Source organism: Callorhinus ursinus, unplaced genomic scaffold (genome assembly GCF_003265705.2).
Source record: "Callorhinus ursinus isolate GAN/ISIS: 27379988/994484 unplaced genomic scaffold, GSC_fseal_2.0 scaffold28, whole genome shotgun sequence".
NCBI lineage: Eukaryota > Metazoa > Chordata > Mammalia > Carnivora > Otariidae > Callorhinus > Callorhinus ursinus.
In genome coordinates this window covers 19,148,299-19,167,861 of record NW_027397090.1, presented here as the reverse complement: position 1 = coordinate 19,167,861, position 19,563 = coordinate 19,148,299, and the positions used below count along the sequence as shown (strand labels likewise).

Sequence of the window (19,563 nt, the reverse complement as noted above, 5' to 3'; positions counted from 1 at the left end):
GGTGCCTGGAAGCAAACAGATCACTCTGTGAGCTGGCCTCAGTGGGAAGTGACAGGGACGGGCCAGAGGTGGTTCTGAAGTCAGGAGCCCAGGAAGGAGCTGGGCGAACATGAATATCTCACCTCGCTCACGGGGAAAGGACAAAATAGTAAGAGGACACAGAAGGAAAGAAACAGGGATCTGGACCTGCCAAATGACAAACAACACAACGGTCCTCAGAAACATTCTGCAAGCTTTCTACGCTAAATACTTCTTGAAATTATTTTCTATCACCTAGAAAAATAATTGCCACCACAAGACAATGGTTTTGAGAGAAATTTGTCCTTGTTAAATCAGGTAAGAGACTATTCAGGTAAGCCTCATCTTTGCTGCTGAACTCACCACAGGGAGTGGGGAAAGACTGTTCTAGAAGTTCAGATGCCATGAAGACTATAGACTGATTCACCGTGACTCAGGAAAAGTTCATTTGAAAGGAATGAGTGTGTTTGATGTTTATGCTTAGTCATTTATTGTATAATAATGTTCCAACTGTGGTTCTATCAAAATGATTACCCAAGTACCTTCTAAAAGCAAATTCCTATTGAAGAAGGTCAAGCTGTCTCTTTAGAGAACTATATAAACCTCAGCATCTATATTTTATCTGTTTAATTAAAAAAAAAAAGTTCAGTGCATCTCTGCACTGTGCTTGTTATATCAAGTGACAGATTAGGCTGAGCAAAGCCAGCCAAGTCTCTGATGGTCCCAGCAGGCCAGAAAGATATCACCCAGCAGGAAGCTTCCCATAAGTCTCTCCTTAAAATATCCATAATAAGCTTCGGATTTCTTTCCCGATCTGCCAATATGGACAATGAGAAAAAGAAATCAGCCTTGGGTGACAGTTTCCCAAGAGGATAACTGTCAAGTGTCTAACTTGTATGACTTCCGTGTCTGAGTTGGTGGGCCACGAAGCTTGGGCCACAGGCCTCCCTCCAGCCTGTGTGCGGTTCATGGGAATCACCCGTGGACATTAGAATGGGTTGGGGACAGGCAGTGCAAATAATAAACCCATCTGTCAAGCAAGTCCTCCCACTGAGAGTCAGCCAGCATCCCAGGGCGCATTCAGAGACTCAATCTTTTGTCCTTAAGATTTGCAAATGTCAGAAATTCCAGAAATTTCTCAGAACTTGAGCACCCAATTAAGTCCAAAGGATCCCCTTGTGAGCTTTAGAATCCCCCAACATGGTTGCAAATCAGGCTGCTCTTGGGAAAAATGTCCTCTCTCCATCACCGGCACATACTTGCTTCTGATGCTCATGTGCTAACCTGTGTGCATGCGAATGGTCTCTGTGCCCAGGCTGATGGCATCTGTTTCCACTTGAAATAGGATTGTGATGCAATGTAGTAAATGCTACCCTCAGATTGCCTGCTAACTCCATGGTCTAACTGCAGAGGTCACGATTCTCCTCGTCCCTCCTTATTGTCTAGCACAGTGCATTTGTGTGAGTGGTCCTATCTCAATATGTTCAGTTAGCAATAGTTACTTAGCTTTGTGTAATTCCACTGAATCCTGGTTTGAGTCTCAGGTGGCAGTAACAGGTGGTCCCCTGTCACTAATAACAGAGATTACACCTCAACCACCTGTTCAGCATGACCCCACCTCAGTGAGCCAAGCCATGACCTCGGAGCTCAGCTAACAGGCATCTCTGGGACCTGTGCAATCACCCGAAAGTAACTGATGCCTCCCTTTGTCATGGTCCCACCACCTCCCCTCATTTAGCATGAAGTTCTCATGAGAGCCAGCACCCCCCCCCCCTTATTTCATAACTGCTGCACGGAGTGTAACAGGATTTGAGAACTGGGTCGTTTGGACTCATAGAGCACCACCTTTGTTCCCATTCATCCATCTGGTGCTGCCTACTCCCCCCACCACACACACATTTTACAGAATAAAATCATAAAAAATATAGGTGTCCCAAATGGTGATTTTGCCATCATGGGTTCGTATTCTAGCAGATGGAGGGTCATCAAACACATGTGATGGCAAAGTGCTATCCATTCCATGAAGAAACAAAAGGGAGAGATAAACATGGTGAAGGGGAGCAGAACACACCACCTACACAGACCGTGCAGGCCACGCAGGCCATGCTGGCATTAGGATTATTCTGAGCTGAAGGCAGCCGAGAAGCAGCAGGTTAAAATGTTAAAAGATACCAACAAAGAGTTCACAAGAAATAGCTCTGCTCTTCCCCCCATTTGCCTAAAAGCAGGACATAAATTTGTAGAGACAGCCCCATTCCCCTGTCTGTGGAAAGGACGGAGGTGAATCACCAGGCAGCCCCGCCCCTGCAGCCCCTACAGCCCCCCAAACCTGAGACCCAGTGCAGGAGCTGACACTGCAGCTAGCTCTCCCTGTTCGTGGATTTCCCTGTGTACTTGCCTCCCCACAATCTGTCACCCCAGGAAACCCATAATTCTTTTCCTGGGCTTTGTCACTTCTGTCTGGATTTCTTGTTCTTTGTTAAGATGTGATATAAGCCCAAGTTCTAACCACTTCTTTGAGTTACTCATCACTGAGTTTCCCTGTGTGCATGTGTACTGCATGCACTGATCACTTGCTTTTCTCCTGTAAGTCTGCCTTTTGTCTGCAGGGCCTTAACCAGAGAACACAGGAGGGCAGATTGAAGAGTGTTTTCCTCCCCTGCAGTGACAAATGCAGTAATTCATACCCAAGGGGGACAGAGTTACGTGAGTGGTGTTTCAGTGTCTGGGCAGCTATCCAGGAAAAAGAATCAAACTGGGTTTCTGTCTTGTGCCTTATATACAAATAAATCCTAAATGGATTGCAAGCCTAATTTCATCATAATGAAACCATAAAATACTTTAAGAAAAAAAGAAGAAGAAAAAAAGAAAAAAGCTGGGAGGAATTTTTTTTTTATTTATTTGAGTGGAAGGATGTTAAAAATCCAGAACATAAAAGAAAATACTGACACACTCAAGAGCATAAAAATAAGACTTTATGCAGAAGAAAAAAATGGTAACATTTCATACTCAAAAAGATAACTAATATAACTCAATAAGGAAAATATCAAAAGCCCAATGTAAAAATGTTAAAAGATACCAACAAAGAGTTCACAGAAAAAGAAATACAAGCGGCTCTTGAATGTATGAAAAGATTCTCGGCTTTACTCAAAATAAGAAGAATAAAGCCTGCGTTAAAATGCCACCTCACGGCCAAAGATCAGAGCTTGATGAGACATCGTAAGAAAGCCCTTCACGTGGTGAGAAGCAGCACAGCACAGCCTTCGAGGGGCAGACTGGTGGCATCAAGCAAGACGGGCTGTGTGCAGACCCTTCGGTCCAACAGATCCACTTCTGGGCACGCACTCTCTAGCACGCTGGGAGACGGCCCAGGGACCTGTGTACCCCACCACTCACTGCAGCCAGCTTTTTAATAGGGTGGGAAGCCCTCTGTGGCTGTCATAAGAGCCAGCTCAATAAGTGATGGCACCTCCTCAAAGTGGACCGCCAACACCGTGCTGGTGATAGTGCCCTCTGTGCACTCACCCCCCTTCCTCCAAGCCAACTCTTGTTCCCATGAGCTGCCCCTGCAAATTTGCCCACACCGGCCATGGCCCCAAATGTGGTGGGCAACCTGCTTGCATGCATCTGCCCCCAGCAGACCCTTTGATCCCTTGCCACACTCCCTTTCCTTGACCCCACGCTGCTCTGACATCCTTGCCCTCCTGGTGTTCTTTGCCATTGTCTTGCCTTCTCTGGGACTCAGCCGCAGGGCTCTATCCTGCCCACCTCCTCTTTGTCCTCTGTGCAATTCGGACGAGTGGATGAGCAGGGGACAACCCAAGAACCAGCTCACTGCACCCAACTGCTGTCTCGGTGCACATGGGGGGGCCCCCTCCCTGGCTCTGGATGAAACCCCAGACACACCCCATATCTAACCCACCCACTTTCAGCCAAGAAAGTGTCCCCAGGCACTTATAAGTCACTCCATTTTCCTAGTTCCAGTAATAAAGATGTCCAGCCCAGGTAACAGTAAATACCCTGAACATCACTTAAAACTAGAGCCATCCTACCCCGCTTAGAGCTGCCTGGGGCCGAGACTGAAGAAAGCAAAGGACAGCAGGTGCCTCCCTGTAGCTTCTGACAACATGGCTGGGTGGGGACACATGCAGAGAGGAGGTCGGGAGCATGCAGCAACCCCACCAGCCCCGGGACTGGGTCCCCCACCAGGGCTAGGGGTTGCATCTGGCTCCTTGCTCCTTTGGAGGCTCCTCTCCCCAGAAATATCTGGGTGCCTATGCTGTGAAAGGGATGGTGTTGGCCCTTCACCTGGGCACACATCTGTCCCCTGCAGCCTCCACACACATGCGGCGGCTGTAGCCCTCTTACCACCGTGGGTCCAGCGGGCTCAGGGCCCACACGAGGTGCCCCTGCCTCCAGCCCCGGGCCTGATCCTCAACAGGAGGCCGTCAGCAACAGCCACTCCTGGAACGGAGACCAACAGTGCACCGGGCGCCCCTCACTCTGTCTGAAGCAAGAAGGAACCACCCCGTCCCTCCCCACTGCAGGGACGGGGGAGATCACAGGGCTCTCACCAAAGAAACAAGCTCCATAGTGCCCCCCATCCTGTGATTCCTCCTAGCTGGGTGCTGGGCAAACAGCAGCGCACTACAGCTCCGCTCCATCTGGTCTTCCCAAGCCCTACCCAGTGGCCTTTGCCTGTCAGGACTGCTGGAGCTAAGCCCCCAGGGCCTCTGTGGTGCCCTCCACCCACTCCTGCCCTAAGGGGTCTTACTGTCTCGGCTCTGAATGCGTCATTAGTCTTTACCGCAAGCCCCCACATCTCCTCCAGGGCTAGGATTTTGGAGACAATTCCCACACCCAACTGAGAGCTCCACCCCATTGTCTCAAATCTTCTCAGACGTCCTTCAAACCAAGCCTTGCCTGGCCCCACCATGGGCTTTCCGCCCCTAATCTTCCCATGGGGGAAAATGGCACCGGCCTCCACAGGGTCACCCCCACCCCACACCTAGAAGCTGTCCTTGATCCCCCATGGCCACCCCCACGCCAAACCCATCCCCCGCCCTGACCACCGAGGAAAAGTGTGCAAGACAGTGTGTTTTTAGGAAACCTGTGGAGGAGACCAGTGATACGTGGAATGGTCCGGAGAAGACGATGGCTGTTGTTGGACGTTGGGCACTGGTAACTACTGGATAGCAGTCCTGTCTTTCGGAGAAACTAGAGGCCAAGGACGCCCGTCAGCAAACAGGCCTCGTGCAAAGGGGGCTGGAGACCAAAGGGAGGAAGAAGGAGATGTCATGAGACAATACAAACTGGATCTGGGTCCAGAGAGGAGCGTGGCTTGTGGTGGGCGTGGGAGGTGTGGCCGCACAGTGTGGGCTGGATTTGCAGAGCCGCGGGCAGAGGGTTCAGACCTGGGGGTGGCTGAGGAGGGACATACCACAGAGGCCTTCCACACAGGCTGACAAGATAGACGTGGAGCTGAATGGACATCAGTCGCCGCGTGCAGGACCAGGAGGTGGCAAGAAGGGGGCAGGGAGGCCAGCCGGACATCGGTGGCAGAAGTGGCGAAGCCGACCATCGGGGAGGAAACATGCAGGTGCCTGGCCGTGGCGAGTGATGCCCCACGTGTTCGTGTCATGGGACGGCCTCTCTCCCTTCCCAAGGACACATGAAAGCTGGTCAGCATGTCCGCCCCAAAGCCACAAGACACCGGTGGGTGATGTCGCAGAGCCAGACACCCAGCCACGCGGCGAGGACAGAGCCGGGAGCCTGCCCTCCCCCGCCGGGGTCAAGGGGTAGAGCGACTGGCTCTCGCTCAGTGCCATCCACAGGCAAAGTGAGACACATTGCCTGGCGCCTGGCGCCCAAACATCCAAATATAACTGAACCATCGGGCACACGCAGAGTCACACAGTAATCTTGGCCGTCAAAAGCACTTCAGACTTAATTTCTAAAAAGGAATTTCACTGGAACTGGTTGAAACTGCCTAAATCTTCCCAACGATTAGTATGTCGCAAGTGTAAGCGGTGCCGTGCGTTTGAAGATCTGTGCAGCTCTTGGGAAGTCAGCGGGGTGCCAAAGCGACCTCGCTGATGGCTCGTACCTTCCTGGACTCGCCCCTCCATCATGATCCCTATGTTCTCAGCGTTTGTGGTCCGCCCCCTGCACACACACACACAGTAGGTGCAAATAAATACTGGCTGATGACTACCAGACACAGGCAAACACAACAGATCCTGTAAGTCCCCATAAGAACCCCACAGGAAACTAGGAACGAGGACCCTTACCCAGGCAGACCGGTATCCCACAAAATGAAAGATGAACCCCCGGGAAGGATGAGAAGGTATGGACCCGCGAGTAAAGCCCACCCGCGGTACTACTGAGGCCAATATTCCGTTCGGTTAGAAGAACTAAGGTTAAAGTTCACTCGAGGTCACAGGGAGGTCGCAGACGTCTTCGACAGATGTGGGGCTTGCTTTAGTCTTACCAACGCTTTCCCTGAATCTTCTTTTCCCCTTTAAAATTCTCAGCATTGGGTTAGAAAAAGTCTTCCGCTTCCAACCCAACTGCTTGGCGACTTTGCTGATGAGCCAAATCCAAGCGAGAGAAGCCCACCTTGGCTGCTCTTTTAAGCAGACGTGACTTTATAAAGGAGTCACATCCTCAGGGGGCGGGATAGGCCCGCAGTGCTGCCCTGCAGGTCACACCGGGTGTGACGGCCGCTCGACCAGAGACAAATCCACAGGCCCATGGAAACCCAGTCATAATGCCACCCCCCGCCACCAGATTTTAGGAGCCACTTACCCGCTTAGAGAGATGCATCTTCTGAGATCAAATCTCACAAATGGAAACTAATTCCATTGAAATCTGCTTCCGGCTAGGAATGAGCAGGAATACCGGCGATGCAAGCGAACCTGACCCCAAAGTCTCTGGCCCTTTGGATACACACCCCAATAACAGCAGGGCACACCCTGTCAGGCCCTGTTCCCCATGCGCGCGACCTACGGCCTCGTTGAATCCACACACACCTGGAAGGTAGGGCCATTCATGCTGGTGTCACAGTTGGGGAAATGGAGGCAGGAGAGCTAAGCCATACTGCCTAGAGCACGCAATCAGCGAGCGCCTGTCCCTCAGAGCCCGGGGAGTGGGGCACTGAGACCAGGAACCCACAAAGCCCTGCTGTGTGCACAGACATGGTCCTTCTTCCGAATCCCAGCCCGTGGGCCTCCAGGACCAACCTGCTCCCCAGGAAGGCCAGGCACAACAGACTTAGAATCCCGGGGTCCTCACAGAATCATGAGAGCTTCAACACCCTAGAGGCCATTACAATCTACCAGGAGCTTGGGGTATGGGGACCAGAAACCAGCATCTGTCCTGGGGGATAAAGAAACCACGTGAATCTGTGCTCGGTGGCAAAAGGAGCAGGCCACGGATACGCCCTGCGAAGCTCGGGGCAGGCCTCCATCCCAGTGCCCCGCGCCGCTGCTCCACCAAACACTGGCCTCCTCTCAGCCTCCAATGTTCCTGTGTCTGTAAAACGGTGGCTCAGTCATCACCCGGCCGTGCCTGTCCTGACCCACTCGCTAGAGCACAGGAGACAGAGGGCCACCCCCATGAAGTCCTCCCCTTGAGCTCCTGCAGCTGGAAGGGCGCAGGTCTGAGGGCCACAGCTAAAGCCGGGCTCAGGCAACGGGAGGGTGCCGAATGCAGCCCTGTTCAGCAGTCACGTGCCGCTCAGCCCTGGCCTCTGGGGTCATTTTCTGTGTATTATGAAGTTTGGACATCTTAAAAAACCTTCCTGGCTGGGGAGAGATGTCCCTCCTGGGCTGGCCGATTCTCAGCCAAGGGCCCTGCCCCGAGCACACCTGTGATGTGCAAACCAACCCACCCAGAGCCAGACCTCCTCTGTCTGGCCCGTCCGTGCACCCAGAATGCAACATTCCTCTTCTCGAATGGTCTGGGGGCCAGAGGCCAGGCAACTAGGGACACTGCATAGCTCGCTCTGAGCCCACTGAGATTATTCACGCTGGCCAGCTGTATGCCGGTCACCCTGCCCTGCCCTTCCCATGGAAACTGTCCCAACACATGGACGCCTCCTCAGGATCTGTATTTTCTTCCGACTTCTGAAGCTAAGAGGTCCTTGATCAAGGCACCAAACTGGTCCCACCTGCTGACTTCCATTAAGAGAAGGTTTGAAGGACCAGGTGTGAGAAGACGCCAGGCAGCAAGCTGGGGTGGAGAGGGGCTGGGGGCCTGTGGGCGGGCTGGTGGCTCTCGCTCAGCTCTAATCGGCTTCCCACGAGGCTTTCCCAGGGACATAAGCCCACGGAAGGTTAACATAGAACCCACTTCCCGAAGACACACACTCACTTTCCAAAACAGGGATGCATGGCTCCATCAACCCTCAAGGTTGTTAGCAATAGAAATGCCTCCCGAGTCCCTGCACCGTCCGTGCCGGCAAGGAATAGACATGTGTTTCTTCGCCAATAGCACCCCGTGTATCCCTGCACCCAAGGAGATTTACAGGCATAGGTTAGGGCGCAGGTGTGAATTCTGCCCCCGCCACCCCAGCCACATGAGATTATCCGCGAGCCCACGGAGCGTCTTCACATTCACAGTGCCTGGCATGGGCCAAACACAGCATATGCCTGTCAATGTTGCCATCAGCAGTATTCACATCAAAGCTCCAAGGACGCACCTTCCTTCAGAACCGAGAGAGGAGCTTGAACTGATGGAGGCACATGAACTGATCCTAAAATTGATTATACGGTTGACCCCTGGAGTTGCGCAGGCTCACTCGTGTGTGGATTTTTTTTAAATAAATATGGCACGGTCCCATAAATGTATCCTCTCTTCCTTATGATCTTCCCAGTGACATTTCGTCTTCTCTAACTCGCTTTATTCTAAGAATATAGTATATGATATATATAACATATAAAATATGTGCTAATTGACTGTTTATGTTTTTGGTAAAGCTTCCAATCAACAGGCTATTAGCAGTTATGTTTTTGAGAAATCAAGAGTTGTACATGGATTTTTGACTGTGTGGGGGATCCGTGCCCCAATCCCCCCGTGTTGTTCAAGGTCAACTGTCTATACATAATCACATACATGTGCACATGTACACGTGTAGACAGAGCATCAGAGACAGAGAGAGAAGGAGACAACTGTAAAGTCCCGGCAGCCAATTCTGGCTCCAAACACGACGCACGTTCACGTTGACCATAATCTGATTCATTTGCAGACATATGGTCCCTAGAAACATATGGTCTCTAGAAAACTACAAGAAAATAAGTAGACCCGTGTGTAAGCATATGAGCGACTGAAGCGTCCACTCTTGGATTTGTACTAACATCTTATCCTTAGTCTCACGCGCCGAGACGACATGGAGGGTGGGTGGGGTGGCGGGTCCCCTCCGGCACCGTGGGTCTGCTGTGCACGCGCATGCCCCTTCACGCACACGGACACACGTGTATCCAGTGGCTCCATTCTTGCCTGAGCTGCACAATTCCGCGGGAAGTTAATAATGCAACCAGAAACTAATTTTCCTGTTTTCCAGTTGAGGAGACTTGGACCCACATAATAGTAACGGGGTTGTCAGCACAGCCAGTGCCAGAGGCTCTTTCCCCAAAGGAAGGAAATCGTGTTTCCCAGAGTCCTGAGGGAAAAGACCTCCTCACTTGGGCACGATGTCCCCACCCTGGCCCTTCATGTCCGGAGGACCGTGTGCAGATACTCTGACACGGAGCGGAACAAAACACTCCCGACAGCAAATGGCACTCATGCCTCGTGGAAACTTGGGGTCCTGGCCAGCTCCCCACTCAGGGCAACTGGAGGTCAGGGGGGGCCCCTGGAGTGTGGAGCCAGGCCACACCCCATACTCCTGCCTCTTCTGGGGGTGCTCCCTGTCACCACGTTATTAACAACGACAACCACAGGTTATCATACACACTAACTCTGGAAGACAAGAGACGTGAGATTTAAAAAACCACAGAACAAAGTCCTAGGCATAGGCACTGGGCGCAATGGGATTGTCTTCAAAACTGCGTTTACTCTCAGGCGAAGAGCTGCAGGGCATCAGGCAAAGGACGATGGACGGGCAGAGCCAGCACCAAGGTGCGCATGACCGGGAGAACCGCAGACTTCAGGGTCAGGGGGGTCAGGGGCCCTGGGGGCGCGGCACAGGGCTCCTGGAAGCGCTCGCCCAAGTCCTGCGGGAAGCGGCCTGCAGGGAGAGAGCCCCCCTGCAAGGCAAGAAAGAAAAGGCTGGTCTGACCGTCCCTCATTGAACGTGTTAATCGTACCCCTTGGGGCGCCTTGGGGGCTCAGTCGGTTAAACGTCTGCCTTCAGCTCAGGTCATGATCCCAGGGTCCTGGGATCGAGCCCCGCATCAGGCTCCCTGCCCCGCGGGAGGCCTGCTTCTTCCTCTGCCCCTCCCCCTGCTTGTGCTCTCTCTCTCTCTCTCTCACGCTCTCTCTCAATTAAATAAATAAAATCTTTAAAAAAATTGTACCCCTCGTGTGGGCGGCCCGCACTCCTGGAGTATTTACTGAGACAAGCCTACCTCCCTCTCCTCCTCATTGCACAGTCTGCTCATCACAGACGGCTCTATCTGGAGAGGGGCGTCGGACGTTCTGTCCATACTTACCGGCTTCCACGAAGATGTGAGAACAGAGCCCTCTGACTGGGGAACAGGAGGGGCCCCGGCGAAGCACAGGAGTCACCGATCAGCCTTCGGAGAATGTGTCTGGCAGTCGCTGGGGGTAAAGGTGTCCTCGATCGAAAGGCAGCGCCAGGGGAGCATCTGGGGCCAGAGGGCAGTGTCCAGGCTCAACAAGACGGACTCCGCCGTGTAGGAGGGCAGCTTGCGCACACACACACACACACACACACACGCACACACACACGCACGTCATGAAGAGCCAGCACCCCGAGGGTGGGGAAGGCTGACCTCCGACTTCATGCCCCTCATCAGCCTGAGCCACTACCCCTGAGATGTAGGAGCCATTCTTCCCATTTAGAAAAGAAAAGAGTAACTAAGATAAAAGGAATTAAGTTCAGAGAAGGCCTGTAAGTCTTCCCAGACCACACTGTATTAGAGGAGTCAAAATCTGGGACGCTGAGGGTGCTGTCGCAAACGCACACCATCCTGTGACCACGTGTGAGGTGGCGGCGCCCGGCCCGGACGAGCCAGGCCAGCGAGGGCCTCGGATGCGGCATCTCACCCAGGCGACAAGATGCAGCTGAGCACAGACTCGTCCCCGTCCATCTCGCTCTCTGCCTTCAGCCAAGACCACGGAGCCAGCACTGCCACGGGGCCGGCCGGGTCCTTCCCTCCGTGGGGCTGGAGCGTGTGCGGAGCAACCCAGACCCGCGGGCAGTGGGACCTGCGAGGAGAGGAGCCAGCCCCGCCCGTGGGCTCCGAGCTGATGAGAGAAGGCGCCACCAAACGAGCGGAGTGAGGAGGAGGGAGGACCACACAGCGGCGCCGGGAGCACCGGGAGAGGTTATGTTGTGGCAGAGACGCAGGGGAAAGCCGCGGGGACGTGTGTGAGGCCTTGGGGCGCAGAGAGAAGCAGGCAAGACGCTGTGCAGGAGCAGTGGGCGCTGACGGGGCGACGGCGCAAAGGGGGTCCCGTGCGCGGGGAGGCCCAAAGCACGGCCACCGTGCCAGGCGAGGCGTGCCCGCGAGAAGCCGGCAGGAAGCAGTGCTCAGGGACGGAAGCGGGACCCAGACAAATGGAAACGCACGCCTCGGCCTGGACCTGAAGTCATGACTTCATGGAGCGAGAATTCTCCCCACTACTGCCCTCCGCTAATCCCGTCATAACTGTAAGCCTCAGGACAGCTTTTGCGCGAACACGGCGAAGGATTCGTTTTAGCCGGCTGGGAAGCCCAGCAAGGGGCGGCGCGTCCCGCAGGGGCGGAAGCCCGGCCTGGGCACCACCGGGGTCGGAACCGCAGACCGCCAGCGGGCTGACGCGAGTCCAGAGGGATGGCCATGTGCCCCGGGGGGAATCGAAGGCACGATACGGTGGCATTTCAACGCCACGGGGATTCCAGGCTGGGCCCACAGCCGTCTGATCGCACAGGGAACATCCAAATGTAAAAAGTAAAGGAAATAAAAGTATCAGATAGTCGGCATCATCCCGCCCTGAGGGAGCTACTCAAGACAGGAGAACGGGCCTTGAATAAACGTGCCCTAATTTAAACCTTTAATCGTAATGCAGACGATTTCCAGCACACATCTGATGTGAGGAAGGCACCCACGAGTTGATAAGGAAATAAAAGGAACCCAACAGAAAGCGGACAAGTGATGTCACCAGGGAGGTCATTACGGAGGAGATGAGACCGGCCGGTGAGTGTCAGGGAGGAGGTGCCAGACACCGAAAACAATAGCTGCAACAGCGTTTGACCATGAAACTGGTTACAACGCATGACATGAAGGCCCAGCGCCGCGGACTTGTGAAGAAGGGGCCGCTCGTGCTGGTGGGAACGTCAGCAGCGGCCACGGTGGGAGCCCTGCGGGACCCAGCGCCACACGCACGGGGACGGAGGCCCGCGGGTCCCCGCTGCGGAGCTCTGCCCGCGAAGCAACACGGGATGGGGCAGGTGACTGAGAGGCAGAGACTTCGGGATTCGGAGCTGCAACAAAATGAGTCAGACCCAAACCTCCTGACCTGCTCACGAAGAAGGACACCCAGGGAGTGATGGGTGTGGTGTTGTTAACAAAGGCGGGGGGGTCCCTGTGTGTGTGTGTGTTTGTGGGGTGTGTGTAGGGGTGTGCTTGTGTGTGTAAGTGGGATGTGTTTGTGGGGTGTGTGTGTTTGTGGGGTGTGTGTGTTTGTGGGGTGTGGGGGGGTGTGCTTGTGTGTGTAAGTGGGATGTGTTTGTGGGGTGTGTGTTTGTATGGATGCAAAAAGAGGTGGCTACTTGTCCCCTCACCTTGAGTGAGCGTGTGGAATAGGGAGAGACTTTATCTTTCGTTCTGTACGTCTGCATCACCCAACTTGTTGCAAGTTTTAATTACATTTTTAAAAAGGAAAAATATTTTTAAAATAGAACACGAGCCTCGTCCATATTGTCACACGCATCACTAAGTCATTCTGTTTTATTGCTGAGTGTACCACAGCTCGCACAGAGCAGAACGTGTTTGCCCCCAGCTCAGGTGCAGGTGAGCGTGCCGCGGGGGTGCTGACGTCCGTGGCGTGTGTCGTCGGGCGGGGCTGTACGTAAATGCACAGTTAGCTTGGTAAGAAACCGCGCAGCCACGTGCCACCCACCTGCAGTCACACACACGACACGCGGGACCCCTCGAGGCGCTGAGCTGCATGAAGCCGGGGCGGCCGCAGACTGCCAACAGCACAAGGGAATTGGAGGGGAAGGGCGTGTTCTGTGTCTGCTTTGCTGTGGTGATTAGTGCCTATCTATACACAACTGCTCACACTCATCACAAGGCACACTTACGATGCTGGATTTTATTTGTGTAAATTGGACCTCAATGACGCGGGGGGGGGGGGTGGTGGGCACTGTCATAAAAAAACTTTTAATGAGACAAGAAGCATAGCCTACCCTTTGCCCCGCAGTGCACCCGAGGGCCACGTCCAGGAGAAATTCGCGCACACGGTCCCCGGAAGATACACCAAGAGTGAGCGTGGCACTCTGTGGCCTCGCCCTCACTGGGCGCCCGAGCCGCAGGGAAGAACACGCTAGTGGGGCAGCCCGGAGCAGGAGTGAAGGTCGCACGCAAAAGGATGAGGGAGGGAAAAGGCAGGCCCCAGGGTACATGGCAACCCCCTGATTATGAGCAGTTCAAGGCGGGCCTGGGGGGCGTGGGGCGTGGGGCGCGTTCTGGGGCCGGGAACCATCTGAGTCCTGGGCTGGGTGACAGCTACCCAGTGTGTGCAGATGCCAGGGAGCCATACCCCTGAGATCTGTGCCCTCAGCCAGAAGCATGTCGTACCTCAGCAAGCTCATGTGTAAACACAAAACAAGCGTAGAAAGGACAAGAAAACCAGCCCACGGGATCGGGATGGGACCTGCTGTCCCGAGGAGCTTCTGAGGCTCCCGGAAGACGTGGGGAATGATTTGGGATCAGAAACGTGGTATTTTTAGGGGAGACCTGGAGGAGGGAGGGCTTGCTGGGCACATCCTCGGCGGGGGGGCTGATGTGTATGTGAGCCCCTGAGGTGGATAGTCCCCGGAAAGCCCTGGGAGGGGGCGGGGAGGAGGAAGGGACCCAAGAGGCATTTCCAAGCAGAGCGCACAGCATTTTAGGCGATGACTCTGTGCCCGGCGAGGGGTGATGTCCTTGCCACGGGAGAGAGGACCGTAGAAGTCACAGTGAAGCCACAACCAACGCTTCCGGAGTATCGACCACGTGGTCCTGCTCTACCACCGTGAGGGTGTGAATCTCCTCATGTGGAAGGGGTCAGTGTGACCTCCATTTTGCAGGTGCGAACCTGAGACCAGGTGGCCTGCCTGGGGCCTTACAGGTGGACGGGGGAGGGGTGTGTGTGGATCGATCTGCAGCATAAGCCCTGTGTGCGGTGGAAAGCTGCAGAGTTCAGACTGGGACTCCTGGCACGCGAGTCACCTGCAAACACCCACCCCCTACAGCCCCAGGTGTGAACTCAGGTGCAGCGGGGCTCTAGATAAAACGGTGAATGCTATCCATGTGCAAATGATGATTTTGTTACAACCACAAGGAGATACCCCGTCACATCCATTAGAGGTATTTGCACACCCACGTTCAAAGCAGCCGAACAGTGGCAAGAGCCCAATTGTCCACTGACCAGAAGGATGGATAAACAAAACATGGTCCGTCCACACAGAGAAAACACTACTCATCCTTAGGAAGGAAGGAAATCCTGACCCTTGCTCCATCAAGGACAAACCTGGAGGATATTACGCTAAACGGAACAAGCCAGTCACAAAAAGACAAATACACTTGACCCTTGAGCAACCCAGGGGTTAGGATGCCAACCCCCACACAGTTGAGAATCTGTGTATAACTTCTGACTCCCCCCAAAACTTAACTGTTAACGGCCAACTGTGGACTCAAAGCCTTACCAGTAATGTAACAGTGGATGCACACGAATCTTGCAGGTCACATGTATTATCCACTGGCTTCTTAGAATAAAGTAGGCGAGGGAAAATAAAATGTCATTAAAATCATAAGGGAGAGGAAGTACGTTTACAGGACTGGACTGTATTCATCAAAAAAAAATCCACATCGATGCAAACCCGTGCAGTTCAAACCAATGTTCAAGGGTCAACCGTCCTGTGTGATCCCAGCTACACAGGGTCCCTGGAGTCATCAGGATCACGGGCCCAGAACATGGGTGGTGGACGCTGGAGACGGGTGGGAGAGGGAGTTGATCTGGAATGGGGACAGGGTTTTTAGTTTGGGAAGATGAGAAAGTTCTGCAGTTGGACAGTGCGGACGGCTGCACAACTGTGTGAACGTACTTAATGCCACTGAACTATAGACTTAAAAATGGTTAAAATGGTAAAATTTTAAAAAGTGGCAATTAAGTAGAAGCCAGCACAGAGTCGTTGCGGTCCAAGCCCAACGCCACACGCTGGGTGCCCGAGCCCGGCAGGAGGCCGACCACGGGGCCCGGACGGCCGACGGACATGAGAACAAATGTTAATCTTTCCTCCATTCTGGCCATGATTAAATCTTCAGTACTTCCTGTCAAATGCAACCCCGTGTTTTCCATGCACTCTCATGCCCTATAATGATAGAATTCTTGCCTGAGGCTCTAAATAATTGAGCTAAGGCCCTTTCAAACTTACACAATAATATGCTTCTGCGGGACATCCCTCAGCACATCCTGTGCTCTGCCGCTATTAAAAGGCTCTGTGGGCGTGTGGCCACACGTCAGAAAGCACTGCCTCAGATATAAACAAACCCCGGCTAAGAAATCATACATAACATATGTCTAGGCACGTACATTTCAGAGGACCGGGTTCTACTCCACCACATGAACTGATGTCGCATACGGACGAGAGTCACAGTCAGGTGAAAACAGGAATTTCACCGAGCAGACAAAATGGGACCTGCTAATAAGTGGGCATAAGAGACTCTTGCTTCCCGGAGAACCGGGGCACCATTACTTGCTTGTGTCCTGGATTCGGGGAGCCAGGTGGAGACCGCAAGGCCAGCCACATTCCTCTTACCCCTTAGAGGGGTCTGTGCTGGACTCCTCCCCCCGCCCCCCCGGTGTGGAGGCTTGAGTTCCTCCCCATCACCAAGAAGTGAATCCACTGGACAGAGTAACCCGGAGATCACATGTCCATACAACACACAATTCAGTTACTCTGGGAGCCTGATGACTCATTAGTATCTGTCGGATCAAGGGAAGAGCGTAAAACTTTGCCTCAAGTGTGCTCGCGAAACGTGAAAGAAAACTGCCTCTTCTCTATTTTTCGTACTTTTGTTTTCTAACATTTCTCTGGTGGCTGCACACGATGTTTATCACGACACAGAATTGAGTTTGGGGGAATCCAGGTTAGTGGAGTGCAGTGGTTTTACCCCGAGGACACCGGGCAAAGCCTGAAGACTCTCGGTCGTCACAACGTCGGGAGCACATCTAGCGGGTGGAGGTCGGTGGGGAGAGTTGCTGAATGTCCTAAAATGTATGGGAGAGCCCCCACAACAGAGCACAACCCGGCCCCAAATGTCAGTGATGCCGAGGCCAAGGAGCCCCGGCGTGGAGCGCAGTTTTCATCTCTTGTCCAGGGCCCTGTCCCCCCAGGGTCCAGCTCCCACGCCACCAACATCAACAGGGATGGCCCATGGATGCGCCATTCACACAAAAGAAGGGTGTCCGTGGAAGGCAGGCTGTGGGGACAGCCCCACCTTCACCATCAGCTGGCTGTCCTGCAGGTCCCAGGGGTCACAGGCAGCAGGGAGGGTCTGCTGCAGCTGCGGACACCTCCTCGTGGGGTCTGAAGACCAGATTCCTGGGAGCCACCTGCTGGCTGCCCTCCCCAGGGAGAGGGGGCCTGGACTCTGGACAGAATGCCGGTGGGACAAGGGGTCTGGCAGCCACCTGCGCGAGGCTGGGGCCTGAGCAGGAAAGAGGCTTTGCTCAAACAGGAGAAAGCACCACGAGGACACCGCACGGGGTGGCGGGGAGCAGGGCAGCCTCCTGGCACAGGTGACCACCCCCCAGTGGGACAGGTGGAGTCAGAAGCTCCCCCGGGGGGTCACCGCAGAGACCCTGGGTCCTGGGGAGATGCCCCAGGGCAAGGACACCTGCCCACCCCTCCGTGTACCAAGGGCATCTAACAGAGAAGGTTCACTGCCTTAAAAGAACACCAGCCACAAAGCACTACCTCTGAAAGCAGGGTCGGACCCACTGCTCAGCAACACGTGTCTCTCATCTGATGTTTTAGCGCATTTGAGTGAATGAGAACAACTTACAGACTGGCTCATGGAATTTCTTCTCCTGCAGTTCGAGGCTGTGCTTCACAAGCAGTTATAAATGGCTAATCCGGAAATTATCCACATCTTCATTCTTCCAGATTGTAAGCAGTAAATAAAAACTTGAAGAGAAAGGACATTATGCTACCATGTCACCCTCAAAGAAAACTGTTTTCTACATGTGTTTTCTACAATAAATTACTTTCATGCTGCTCATCACATGCAGCCACGCTAATATTCCGAGAAAAGCACTGGGGGGCAGAAAGGAAGGAGAAATGATTTAATAACACCTTTTCCACACAGAGTTTGTCTCGCTAATCACATCCTCTGGGCCGCCCCTATTAACAATCTGCTTTTTCTGATGCTTCATTTTTAGCCATTTCCCCAGACTCCAGCAAGTTTAAGATGTCAACAAATACTGATTGACCACCGACAATGTGCTGGGCCATGAGCTCCTGGAGCGCCCTTCTGTGAGTCCCGTTGCCTCGGTGGGTTCTGACAGCACCTCACCCAGACCTCATCAAGGAAACTCAAACCCTGTGTTTCTTTTCTTTTCTTTTTTAAAATATTTATTTATTCCTTTGAGAGAGAGAGAGAGAGAGCGCCCACGTGGGAGCGCAGTGGAGGGGGCAGAGGGAGATAGAGAAAAAAACTCAAGCAGACTCTGTGCTGAATGAATATGGAGCCCGACATGGGGCTCGATGTCCCAACCCTGAGATCACATCCTGAGCGGAAAGCAAGGGTCAGACGCTTAACCAACTGTGCCACCCAGGTGCCCCTCTTTTATTTTTATTTTTTAGAATTTTATTTATTTATTTGAGAGAGAAGGAGAAAGAGAGAGAGCATGAGTAGGGGGAGGGGCAGAGGGACAAGCAGACTCCCTGCTGAGTGGGGAGCCCGACACGGGGCTCGATCCCAGAACTCCAAGATCATGACCTGAGCCAAGGTCAGACGCTTCACCGACTGAGCCACCCAGGCGCCCCAAACCCTGTGTTTCGAAGGCAACGTGGCTCAATCCCCCTGCCCCACTGCATTCAGACACTTTAGACTTTGCCCTTTCTCAATAATGACCAACAAATATGAATAGATTTTGATGATGGGAAAATGCTTATGATTCTAAGGGAGGATCCGTGAATATAAGCTTTTTTATACACTCTGAACATTATTATATCAAGAACGCATATGAAAAATATACCTTAACTAAATCATCAAAAGTGACATCATCACTGAGACAAGGTGACATCATACACCTCCTAACAAGTGCTGAGAAGGACATAATTTCTATACAGCCAGAAATACATAACCTAAAGGCAACAGACAAATTAAAATTGAGGGAGATTCTACAAAATACTTGGTGTGTACTTTTTATAAATGTCAAGAAAGACAAAGAAAGGCTGACCGTTGTGCCAGTAGAAGGGAGCCCAGAGCCATGACAACTAAATGCAATGCGTGATTCTGGCTGGAGCATTACCTTGATACCTAACCAGACAAGGACACCGTGAGAAAATTACAGGCCAACGTCCCTGGTGAACACAGATGCAAAAATCCTCACCAGCCAACCCAACTCAAAAGGATCATTCACCAAGATCAAATGGGATTTACTCCAGGGATGCAAGATAGTTTGCAAATCAAGCAACGTGATACGCCATGATTCAAAAAAATGAAGGATAAAAGCCATACAATCATCTCAATAAATTCAGAAGAATCACTTGACAGAATTCAACATACAGTCCTGGTAAGAACTCTCAACAAATGGGTATGCAGGAAACGTACCTCAGCATAATTAAGGACATATGGGGCAAGCCCAATATTACACTCAATGGTGAAAAACTGAAAACTTTTCCTCTAAAGTCAGAAACAAGATGACGATGCCCATTCTCACCACTTTTATTCAACATACTATTGCTTTTTCAAAATTATTTTGGTTATTCTAGGTTCTTGGCTAGTCCATGTACATTGAAGAACCACCTGATTGATTTCTACAAAAAGCTGAGTGGGACTTTGATTAGAATTGTATTAAATGTGTAGATCAGTTTTTAAAGATTTTACATTTTTGCAATGCGGAGTTTTCTATTCTGTGAACACAGTATATATATATATATATCTC

At 52.7% G+C, this 19,563-nt stretch overlaps 1 protein-coding gene across 2 annotated transcripts in view; it reads right to left on the bottom strand.

The window, feature by feature from the left end:
- SHC3 (SHC adaptor protein 3) overlaps window positions 1-19,563 on the bottom strand; it is a 100,478-nt gene that overhangs the window by 43,109 nt on the left and 37,806 nt on the right. The gene's annotated exons all lie outside the window — the stretch shown is intronic.